This window comes from Siphateles boraxobius, unplaced genomic scaffold (assembly GCF_051911475.1).
Source record: "Siphateles boraxobius isolate OS27281-9 unplaced genomic scaffold, OSU_SipBor_1 30, whole genome shotgun sequence".
NCBI lineage: Eukaryota > Metazoa > Chordata > Actinopteri > Cypriniformes > Leuciscidae > Siphateles > Siphateles boraxobius.
In genome coordinates, this window is record NW_027508920.1 from 13,590,562 (window position 1) to 13,603,051 (window position 12,490).

Consider the following 12,490-nt stretch of genomic DNA (forward strand, 5'->3'; position numbering starts at 1 on the left):
CTTGGTAGTTCGGACTTGCCAAGTTCGACTCAGGAGAACGAACTCCCGAGGACGAGAGGGACGCAAGTCCGGTTATTCTGCAAATGGAACAGCAGTGTTCTTGTTCACGTCACTCAGCTCGCTCTGGCTACGCCGGTTTTCTCTTTATGTATATTTTAGCAATAGTTTATGTATGGTTTAGACAACAATAAAACAAAATATGTTATAAAACACCAATCTGCCTCTTTTCATTTAAAAATGAAGATTGCTGATCCTGATCGATTGCTCCTGTCTGCCTAGCTGCCTGCTGTGTTTTGTTTGCTTCGAGGCTGTAAGCTCCGTCTAAGTCTCGTTTTAGCTTCGTATTTCTTTCTGTTTTGAACCATCATTTACTGCCATTTCTAGTAGTTTATACTACTAAATACAGCTTAGACAACATCTCAGATTAACCTGACATCGCTAGCTTCCATTATTGTTAGCACAACACGTTAGTAACTCGCTAGCCTGTTAACGCGCAACCCGTGCGCTCCGTTACGTTATTTATTTATTTTTCTCTCGCGCGCCCGCGCCTCTGAGTTCATAAAAAGCCCAGGTGAGTAAGAATCAATCAACAAACACAGTGAGTAATGTCTTGTCCTGTTATTGTCACCTGCACTTCATGTTACATGTTTAGCATAGCCTTCCCCGTCGGCAATATAGGGTTTATATGTGATGAATGCAAGGAGACAGTCAGGCTGACGGAGAAGATTTCAGAATTAGAGACACGCATCCAAACTTGAATTGAGGATAGTAAGTGTGCTAGAGCTTTAGATACTATTTTGGATGCACCTAGCATAGTGAACTCTTTACATGATTCGGTTCCGGCTGAATTATTGCCTGTGCAGCAAGGCAAATGGGTGACAGTGAGGGATCGCTCTAGTCGCGGATCAAAAAACCCCTCTTCCGTTCCGATTACCATAACAAATCGATTTGCCCCGCTCAGTGAAACACCCACTGAGAATTCTGTTGATTGTGCCCTGATAATTGGTGATTCAATCACACGGAACGTGAAATTGAGACACCAGCCAACATACTCACATGTTTGCGGGGAGCCAGAGCACCTGACATCAAAGCAAATTTAAAAGTGCTGGCTAATGCTAATCGTAAATTCTCTAAGATTGTTATTCACGTCGGCACTAATGATGTTCGACTCCGCCAGTCGGAGATCACCAAAATTAATATTAAAGAGGTGTTTGAACTCGTAAGTACGATGTCAGCAGTGTTTGGAAAGTTCACTTTCTACATGAACTAGTTTAAAGTTTTGTTCACAAATTTTAAAATGAACTAGTTCAGTTCAATTCATACTTTAACATTTTGAACTAATTCATTCATAGTTCTTTTTTTCCATATGTTGCTGCGAGCTATTATTTTTCAAAATGATTGCCACAAACCATATAGAACTACAGACAGCAATTATTTTATCGGCGAGCATTTGAACAGAAATGTAAGAGTTTTCCCATCCTCACCGACCTTGTCATAAAACTGGTTTAAATGATCATACGATGCTTCCTTGCTGCATTTTGTTTTGATCACGCATGCAGCGGTGCGATGCTGGTGGCTGGTGTTGCCAGATTGGGTGTTTTTTTCCCGTTACATATTAATGCCTGTTTACGGTGTATTTTAGCCGGGGTTTCGCCTGGAAGGCTCTATAGAAATCTGGCATCCTATTGAACAAAATTAAACTGAGAGCGCGCCGCGCGCCGTTCACAGACACCAGAATGAACGAGTTCACAGTAACGTTCACCAGGCAGTAATACAGTACGTTCAGTTCACGTTCGCCCAAAATATGAACGAGTTCATGAATTATCGTTCAATGAACGTGTTCAGGCACAACACTGGATGTCAGGCACTGTAATTTGCTCTGGCCCCCTTCCCGTTCGAAGGAGTGATGAGATAGTTAGCATATTGTCATCACTCAATGGCTGGCTGTCTAAGTGGTGTCCGCAAAATAATATAGAATTCATAGACAATTGGAAAAGTTTTTGGGGCAAACCTGACCTGTTGAAAAGAGATGGTATTCATCCCTCCTGGGATGGTGCTGCTCTTCTCTCTAGTAATTTGGCTCATAGTCTTAGAGATAAAACATGACAATCTGGGGCTCAGGTCAGGAAGCAGACAAACTGGCTAATCCGACCGTCTGCTAGCGGCCTCGCATCACTAAGGTCAGATAAATCCCATCACAAAGAGCCTATTTCACCTAGGTATCATCATATAGAGACTGTGTCTGTTCCCTGGATTTGGAAATCCAAAAAAACGTCCAAACCCATCTAAGGTTAAAAATGTAATTGATGTTCAACAAATAAAAAATAGATATAATACAGATGAGCAAATGATAAAGCTTGGGTTGCTGAATATTCAATCCCTTACTCCAAAAGCGCTCATAGTTAATGATATGATTTCAGATTATAACCTAGATGTGCTGTGTATGACAGAAACCTGGCTAAAACCAGACGATTACATTACTTTAAATGAGTCCACCCCCCATGATTACTGTTATAAACATGAACCTCGCCTGGCAAAGGGGAAGGTTTTGCTGTAATTTATAGTAATATTTTCAAAACCACTAAAAAAATCTAGTTTTAATCAACTTCTTTTGAAGTGTTGGTGCTTAATGTATACAGACCACCAGGGCACCATAAAGATTTTATCAAAGAATTTGCTGACTTTCTATCAGAATTAGTACTGACTGCAGATAAAGTACTAATTGTTGGTGATTGTAATATACATGTAGATAATGGAAAAGATGCATTGGGATTGGCATTTTTAAGACATTCTCAACTCTATTGGAGTTAGACAACAAGTGTCAGGACCTACTCATTGTCGTAATCATACTCTAGATCTAATATTATCACATGGAATCAATGTTGATGCCGTTGAAATTTTACAGCAGAGTGACGACATCTCAGATCATTATCTTGTCTCATGTAAATTACATTTAGCCAAGGCTGCAAAGCCAACTCCGTGTTACAAATATGTTAGACGTATCACTTCTGCCACTAAAGATTGATTTATCAATAATCTTCCTAATCAGTTTCATCATCTCAGCATCCCAGATTACTTAGCAGAACTTGATATTGCAACAGAAACTTTTAACTCTCTCCTTTCCAGCACTTTAGACACAGTTGCTCCGTTGGGCTTAAAGAAGATTAAAGAAAATAGTCCAATGCCGTGGTACAACCAGCACACCCGGGCCCTTAAGAGAGCAGCCAGAAAAATGGAGCGCAACTGGAAGAAAACAAAACTAGAGGTATTTCGGATTTAATGGAAGGAGAGCTCGATTGCTTACAGAGAGATCTGCTTTTTTTTAAACCCTATTAGAAAAAAACAAACATAATCCTAGGTATTTATTTGAAAAAGTGGCTACACTAATGAAAAAGAAAGCTTCAAGCCCAGAAGTTTCCAAGAAACACAGAAGTAATGACTTTATGAACTTCTTCCCTTATAAGATTGATAATATTAGGGACCAAATTATAACTATGCAACCGTCTACTACAGTATCGCATCAGGGAGTGCATTGTAGTCTCCCTGAGGTATAATTTGATTCATTTGTTGCTATAGGAGAGGAAGAATTTTGCAAACTTGTTAATTCATCTAAATCGACAACATGTATGTTAGACCCTATACCGACTAAGCTACTGAAAGAGATGCTTCCAGAAGTTATAGATCCTCTTCTTAACATCATTAATTCGTCTTTGTCTCTAGGATACGTACCAAAAACCTTTAAGCTGACTATGATTAAACCGCTTGTTAGAAAAAAAAACGCAACTTGATCCTACAGAATTAGTCATTACAGGCCGATCTCAAATCTACCTTTTCTATCAAAGATATTAGAAAAAGCAGTATCCTCACAACTGTGTTCCTTACTTGAAAGAAATTATATCTGCGAGGATTTCCAGTCAGGATTTAGACCGCACCATAGCACTGAGACAGCTCTCATTAGAGTCACAAATGATTTGCTCTTATCATCCGATCGTGGTTGTATCTCTCTATTAGTGTTACTTGATCTTAGTTCTGCATTTGACACCATTGACCACAACATTCTCTTAAATAGACTAGAAAACTATGTTGGCATTAGTGGCATTAGCATGGTTTAAATCATATTTATCTGACCGCTATCAGTTTGTAGCAGTAAATGAAGAGATGTCTTATCGATCACAAGTTCAGTATGGCGTACCACAAGGCTCAGTTCTAGGACCGCTGCTGTTCACTCTGTATATGCTACCTTTAGGAGATATCATTAGGAAACATGGAATTAGCTTTCACTGTTATGCTTATGATACTCAGCTCTATATTTCCTCAAAACCTAACGAAACTCACCAATTCACAAAATTATCGGAATGCATAGTTGATATAAAAAATTGGATGACTAGTAATTTCCTACTACTAAATTCTGAAAAAACAGAGATTCTAATTATTGGACAAAAAACTTCCACACGTAATAACCTAGAATACTGTCTAACACTTGAAGGATGCTCTGTTAAGTCTTCGTCGTCAGTTAGGAACCTGGGTGTGCTCTTTGTGTCACGGTATACTGATCCAATGTTTCCTTCTCATCTCGTGTTTATGTTGTGGTATGAAAGCACGTGTGTAGTGGGCGTGATTGTGTTGTCATTCCTTGATCCGCTCCAGCTGATCATCATCATTCATCACCAGCTGCTGTAAATCTCCCTCGCTGCTTAAATACTCACCGTCATGTCATTCCCTTTGTCAGATCGTTGTTTGATGTCCTGGGTGTCGGTGTTGAGTCTTGTTCCTGGTTTTCCCGTCATCGTGTTCCTGTGGATTGTCGTCTTGGTGTTGGATCGTTTCGTCTCGTCTTGGCACTTCACTGCACGAGGATTCACCGCACTCTGACCATCGAAGTCCCTGCGTTACCTGTCCACACCTGTGTCTATCCTGAGCCTGTTTACTGTTCCTTATTAAATTGTTGAGTACTGCATTTGCTTCCTGTTCTCCTTCACTGATCATGACAGAACGATCTGACCGTTCCAGGGAAGCAGCAGGAGAGACACCTACCTCGCTGGATGAGTTCGTCCACCACAGCGTCATAAGATTGGACTCTCACGAGAGGAACATCAACGACACGGGTCGTGCGATTCAAGCTTTGGTAACGCAGGTGTCCGAGCTCACCCAGCAGGTCCAACTTCTTCGTGCTCCCACTGCGCCGCCCACACCAGCCGTTCCCCCCACACCACCGGATTTCCCCACGCCATCTGAGCCACGCCTACCGGTTCCGGAACCCTATGCGGGTGAGTCAACTTACTGTCGTGCATTTCTGACAAGATGTTCCATGCATTTCGCACTACAGCCCAGAACGTTCCATAGCGAACAAGCCAAGGTGGCTTTTGTCATCACGTTACTGACCGGAAAGGCGGCGTTATGGGGAACGGCGGTGTGGGAGAATCAAGACCCTTGCTGCGCCTCGTTCCAAACTCTCTCCGCAGAGATGAGACGAGTTTTTGACAGAGCTGTCGCGGGGAGAGAGGCCGCCAGGGTGCTGGCCGACCTTCATCAGGGGGAGAGGTCGGTCTCTGACTTTTCCACCGAGTTCCGAACACTGGCGGCCGAATGTCATTGGAACGAGGAGGCGCAGTGGGACATGTTCCTGCATGGGTTGGCTGACCGCGTCCAACGAGAGATCTACGCCCTGGACCTACCCACGTCGTTAAACGGTCTCATCGAGCTGGCACTACGGGTGGATGCGCGACTTTCCCGAGTCGGAGGCAGAGTGGCATCGAACCGTCCTCCTGGAGGGATTGAGGGACAACGGTCCAGCGGCAGGGACGTGGTCAGCCCTGTCTTCGATCACGAACCCATGCAGGTGGGTCGAGCTCGGCTTTCCCGGGAGGAGAGGGAGAGGCGGAGGTCCCAGGGCCTTTGCCTATATTGTGGAGGTTCGGGACATTTCGCGTACAGCTGCCCGGTAAAAGGCCAAGCCCGATAGTAAGTATGAGGCTACTATCGGGTGGGATCTCCGCCGAGAAGACCTCATCCACATCTACACTCCTCCCGGTAAGACTAAGATGGTCAACTCACCAGCACGATTGTCAGGCACTTCTGGACTCTGGGGCTGAAGGTAATTTCATGGACAGTATGTTTGCACACAAGTTTCAAATTCCACTCAGACCACTCACTCAGAATATTGCTGTACACGCACTAAATGGCCAAGAACTTCCCACCATCTCATTCACCACTGAAGATATCACCCTCATCACTTCTGGCAATCACACCGAGACTAATTTTTTTTTTATATTCTGGATTCACTGTTGGCACCTGTCGTTCTCGGTCACCCCTGGCTCATCCGTCACAACCCCCGAGTGGACTGGCAGCACAAGGCTATACTGGAGTGGAGCAAGGAATGTCATAAGTCTTGTCTTGTGTCTGCGTGTCCGTCTGTGCCTGTTTTTGTGTTTCAGGAGGAAGCAGGGGATCTGTCTAACGTGCCTGAGGAGTATCATGACCTGAAGGAAGTGTTCAGTAAGTCTAGGGCTGCTTCTCTCCCTCCTCATCGTCCCTATGACTCTGCTATAGAGTTAATGCCAATTAAGTCTCCGCCTAAAGGCAAGTTATACTCGCTTTCTATTCCAGAAAGGGAGGCTATGGAGAAATATATTTCTGATTCTCTGGTAACCAAATTCATCCGGCCTTCCTCTTCACCAGCGGGGGCGGGGTTCTTTTTTGTGGGGAAGAAGGATGGATCTCTGCGACCTTGTATTGATTACCGAGGGTTGAATAACATCACGGTAAAGAATACTTATCCTTTGCCGTTGATGTCTTCAGCCTTCGAGAGGTTGCAGGGAGCATCCATCTTCACGAAATTGGACTTACGTAATGCTTATCATTTGGTCCGCATCAGGGAGGGGGATGAATGGAAGACTGCGTTCAATACCCCCAGGGGTCACATTGAATATTTGGTCATGCCGTTCGGGCTGTCCAACTCCCCAGCAGTCTTCCAGGCGCTTGTCAATGACGTGTTGCGAGACATGATAGATCAATTCATATGTTTACCTGGACGACATATTGATATTTTCCTCGTCTCTCCAGAAACACGTGCAACACGTACGACAAGTGCTTCAGAGGTTGTTAGAGAATGGGCTTTTTGTCAAGGCGGAGAAATGCGAATTTCATGCACAGTCTGTTCCTTTTCTAGGACACATCATCTCGTCTGAGGGAATGCGTGTGGACCCTGACAAGATTAAGGCTGTGGTAGAATGGCCAAGTCCAGATTCCCGTAAGGCCCTACAGAGGTTTCTGGGATTCGCCAATTTCTATCGGCGGTTCATTCGCAACTTCAGCCAGCTAGCCGCGCCTCTGACTGCCTTGACCTCCCCCGGAACTCCGTTCAGGTGGTCAGACACAGCCGAGGCTGCGTTTGCTAACCTCAAGAGCCGCTTTGTTTCAGCTCCCATCCTCGTTGCCCCTGACTATTCACGGCAGTTCGTGGTGGAGGTCGATGCGTCAGAGGTGGGGGTAGGAGCAGTTCTGTCCCAGCGCTCTCCCACAGACGATAAGATGCATCCTTGCGCGTTTTTTTCTCACCGTTTATCCCCAGCCGAACGCAATTACGACATTGGTAACAGGGAGTTGTTGGCAGTCAAGTTAGCGTTGGAAGAATGGCGACATTGGTTAGAGGGTTCGGGGGTACCTTTTATCGTCTGGACCGACCACAAGAACTTAGAGTACATCAGAACCGCCAAAAGATTGAACTCCAGGTAGGCTCGGTGGGCACTTTTTTTCGGTCGTTTTGATTTTTCTCTCTCGTTCTCTCGTTGATGTTCTAAAAACATCAAACCCGATTCTTTGTCTCGTATTTTTGATCGCTCCGGACGCCCGTCTACTCCCGTGTGCATTTTACCGGAGACCCTATTTGTTTCCACACTCGTATGGCAGATCGAATCGAAGGTCAAGAAGGCCTTAGAAGGGGTAACGCCTCCGCCCGAATGTCCACTGAGTCGGTTATTTGTGCCGGAGAGATTAAGGTCAGACGTTATCCGGTGGGGCCATTGTTCCAACATAGCTTGTCATCCAGGAGTTAATCGTACTAAGTTTTTAGTTAAGCAACGATTCTGGTGGCCACTTATGGCTCGTGACATTCACAGTTTTGTTTTGGCTTGCTCGGTTTGTGCCACTGGTAAGACTTCCAATCGACCCCCAGATGGGCTCCTCCAACCGCTGCCAGTCCCTTCGAGACCCTGGTCCCATATCGCTCTAGATTTTATCACCGCCCTCCCACCCTCCCAGGGTAACACTGTCGTTTTGACAGTGGTGGACCGGTTCTCGAAGGCGGCTCACTTTATTCCCTTACCCAAATTACCCTCAGCTAAGGAGACAGCGTTGACAGTCGTTGACCATGTCTTTCGCTTACATGGCCTCCCGATGGACGTGGTCTCTGACAGAGGACCCCAATTTGTGTCCAAATTTTTGCAGGAATTTTGTAAATTACTGGGGGAGACAGTTAGTCTGTCTTCAGGGTTTCACCCTCAGAGCAATGGTCAGACCGAGAGAGCCAACCAAGATCTGGAGAGAGTGTTACGATGTTTGGTATCCAAGAATCCTTCCTCATGGAGCCAACAACTGTCCATGGTGGAGTACGCCCACAATACCTTACCAGTGTCGGCCACGGGCCTCTCTCTGTTTGAGTGTAGTGTAGGTTACCAGCCACCAATTTTTCCCAGTCTGGGATCCGAGGTCGCGGTCCCCTCTGCTCACGCCTTCATCCAGAGGTGTCACCGCACTTGGACTAAAGCCCGTGAGACTTTACTCCAAGTGGGGGCGCGCACCAAGGCTAAGGCCGATCGCCACCGGTCGAAGCCTCCCGTATACGTCGTCGGTCAAAAAGTGTGGCTTTCTACCAAGAACATTCCTCTCCGCTCTGTATCTAATAAGCTGGCTCCTAAATTTATTGGCCCGTTCACTGTCACCAAGATCATTAGTCCGGTGGCAGTCCGCATTAGTTTACCTCCTGCGTACAGGAGAATTCACCCCGTATTCCACGTTTCCAAGATTAAGCCCGTGTTTCATGCTCACATTAATCCGCCTGTCCCGGTTCCTCCCCCGCCGCGTCTCGTAGATGGCGAGACCACCTATTCGGTAAATCGGATTCTGGATTATGTGCGGAGGGGGCGCGGATTCCAGTACTTGGCGGACTGGGAAGGTTACGGTCCGGAGGAGAGAAGTTGGGTACCTGCCAGAGACATTCTGGATCACTCCTTGATCGATGATTACAATCGACAGGTAAGGAGGTCTGAGAACGCCAGGAGGCGTTCTTAGGAGAGGGGTACTGTCACGGTATACTGATCCAATGTTTCCTTCTCATCTCGTGTTTATGTTGTGGTATGAAAGCACGTGTGTAGTGGGCGTGATTGTGTTGTCATTCCTTGATCCGCTCAAACTGATCATCATCATTCATCACCAGCTGCTGTTAATCTCCCTCGCTGCTTAAATACTCACCGTCATCTCATTCCCTTTGTCAGATCGTTGTTTGATGTCCTGGGTGTCGGTGTTGAGTCTTGTTCCTGGTTTTCCCGTCATCGTGTTCCTGTGGATTGTCGTCTTGGTGTTGGATCGTCTCGTCTTGGCACTTCACTGCACGAGGATTCACCGCACTCTGACCATCGAAGTCCCTGTGTTACCTGTCCACACCCGTGTCTATCCTGAGCCTGTTTACTGTTCATTATTAAATTGTTGAGTACTGCATTTGCTTCCTGTTCTCCTTTACCGATTATGACACTTTGATACCAATCTTTCATTTGAAAGTCACGTGTCTAGTGTCTGTAAAACCGCATTTTTCCATCTTAAAAATATATCTAAATGACGTCATATGCTCTCATTGACAAATGCGGAACAACTAGTTCAAGCGTTCATGACATCAAGGCTAGATTATTGTAATGCTCTACTGGGTGGTTGCCCTGCACGCTTAATAAACAAACTACAGCTAGTTCAAAATGCAGCAGCTCGAGTTCTTACCAGAGCCAGGAAATATGACCATATTAGCCCGGTTCTGTCAATGCTGCATTGGCTCCCTATTAAACATCGTATAAATTTTAAAATATTGCTCATTACTTACAAAGTACTAAATGGTTTATTATAGTCCTTGGCATTATAGTCCTTCACGTCTATTGCGATATCAAAGTTCCGGCCAGTTGATAATTCCTAGAATATCAAAATCGACTGCTGGCGGTAGATCCTTTTCCTATTTAGCACCAAAACTTTGGAACAATCTTCCTAATATTGTCCGGGAAGCAGACACAGTCTGTCAGTTCAAAGCTAGACTAAAAACACATCTCTTTGACCTAGCATTCACATAATACATTATCGACTTCTATAATTCAATATTAGGCTGCATAAATTAGGTCAGCCGGAACTGGGAACACTTCCCTTAAATCCTTATGTACTTGTTACATCATAAGAAGAATGGCATCTACGTTAATTTTAGTGTCTCTGTTTATCCCGAGGTTTTCCCGCAGCCTGCCGGATCCAGACCGTTTCCAGATCTGACGGAGGACCTTCGACCCGAACCAATGACAATGCAGTGCTGAATCGCCAACTAGCCTCTCCCTATGGAGGATCCCTATACCACTCTACAGATAAAGCATTGTGGAATTTTTCGGTTTGCGTACCTACCCGAAGTGATAAAATAAAATAAAATTCAAATTTATAGACAAGACAAGTAGTTTGTTTAGGCATGGTTTGTAAGGAATTACAAACCTGCGCACATATATTCAAACGCACATAACTATAGAATCAATTCTTAATGCGCATGTGAACGCCATCAGCGTCTGTCACGGGTTCACGTTTAAAGTCTGTTTAGAGAGAACGGTGTAGTCTTAGTGGCCTCTAATTTAATAACGAATTATTATTTAGACGGAAGTGAATCAATCAAAACTAACTTTAGCTGGAAAAAACAGTATTCAAGAACCACTATAAAACCAAACCAATCTCTGTTACCTTAAATTATATGTGTATCTATGTAATGCTGCTTTGAAACAATCTACATTGTTAAAAGCGCTATTTAAATGAGGATGACTTGACTTTACTTCAAAATTCTTAAACATATTAATGGCCACACAAATCTAGTTCAGGCAACACGTACATTGATTATCTTCACTGCATATATTTATAACAACTGAAAATATAAAACACAACCCTGCTTTTTTTTTTTCATTTTAAAAATATGAAACTATTGATCATTAAAACTGACATTTAACAAACTGAGACAGGGTTGTGTCATTTAATTGTATTATACATGTACATACAGTGAAGAGAATGTATAGTAAAATAAATATTAAAAATGTTCTATATATTTTAAAATATATAAAATAAAATTACACAACCCTGTCTCTGTTTGTTAAATGTCAGTTTTAATGATCAATAATGTTTCATATGTTTTAATGATCAGTAATGTTTCAACACAAGTCTCTTTTTGTTAAATGTCAGTTTTAATGATCAATAATATCCAGTACAAAAGTAAGTAGCCTAAAAGGTATAAGAAGCCATACAATGAGAAATAAAGCAAACAATTCAGTCAAACATAAGTCAGCTCTCTAATAGGCTACAAAGTTAAAGTTAAATAGCCTAAATATATAAAGTTATTTGCCATGGAACAAACTATAGATTAATGAGACCAAAGATCGACTTATACACAAGACAAATTATATCTCATGTTTAACCACTAGACTAGAGATATCAGAGCCAGCGGCAAACATCAGAAGGACTAGCCGAGGAAAAGCTGTTCCAGTCGGGGTTAATGAGCGTTGAACGCCCCTGGTGATCGCCTGGATCTCACAACTCCGAAAACGTCGGATACATTTTTCAAATAGGCACTATCTTTATAAATAAACCACAGGTTTGAGCTTTAAACAACTACATTCTCGCCTGAAACACTCTTAAAATTACATTAGTAACATTGACGCAGTAACATTAGTATTTTGATATCACGCGGGTTTTCTCCTCTGCCATTGACACTTGCTGGTTGGTGTGAGATGCATTCTGGGATACCTGGCTGGCTCAAATCCACACAAGTCACCTCTCGATGCTTCCTCAGTAAAAGGGGCAGATCAAGAACACAAACGTGGGATTTGAACTGGACTTGGCTAGCTGTGAACTTTGAATTGGAACAGTACTTGGGCAGGGACTGATGATGTTTCACAAGTCCTCAAGAACACAAGTACAGTCAAGAACGCATATTGAGAAACGGCCAGGGTCTCTGTCAAGACGACCAAAGCTGGAACGAAGAGTTGTTTTTAAGGACTTACCATTCTGGATTGATACCATTGGATTATCACTACAGTTGGATTGTATATACACTGGTGGACGCTTACACATTGGGACTTACAGCACACAAGGACTCTTAAGGACTGTTTTATGGTATGGAACCAATGGACTCTATGCTTTTAAGGCTTCTAGTTGTATTGTGTTGTTTTAAGTTCCTTGTAAAAATTGTAAATAAACTTCATTTATTCACTTTATCTCT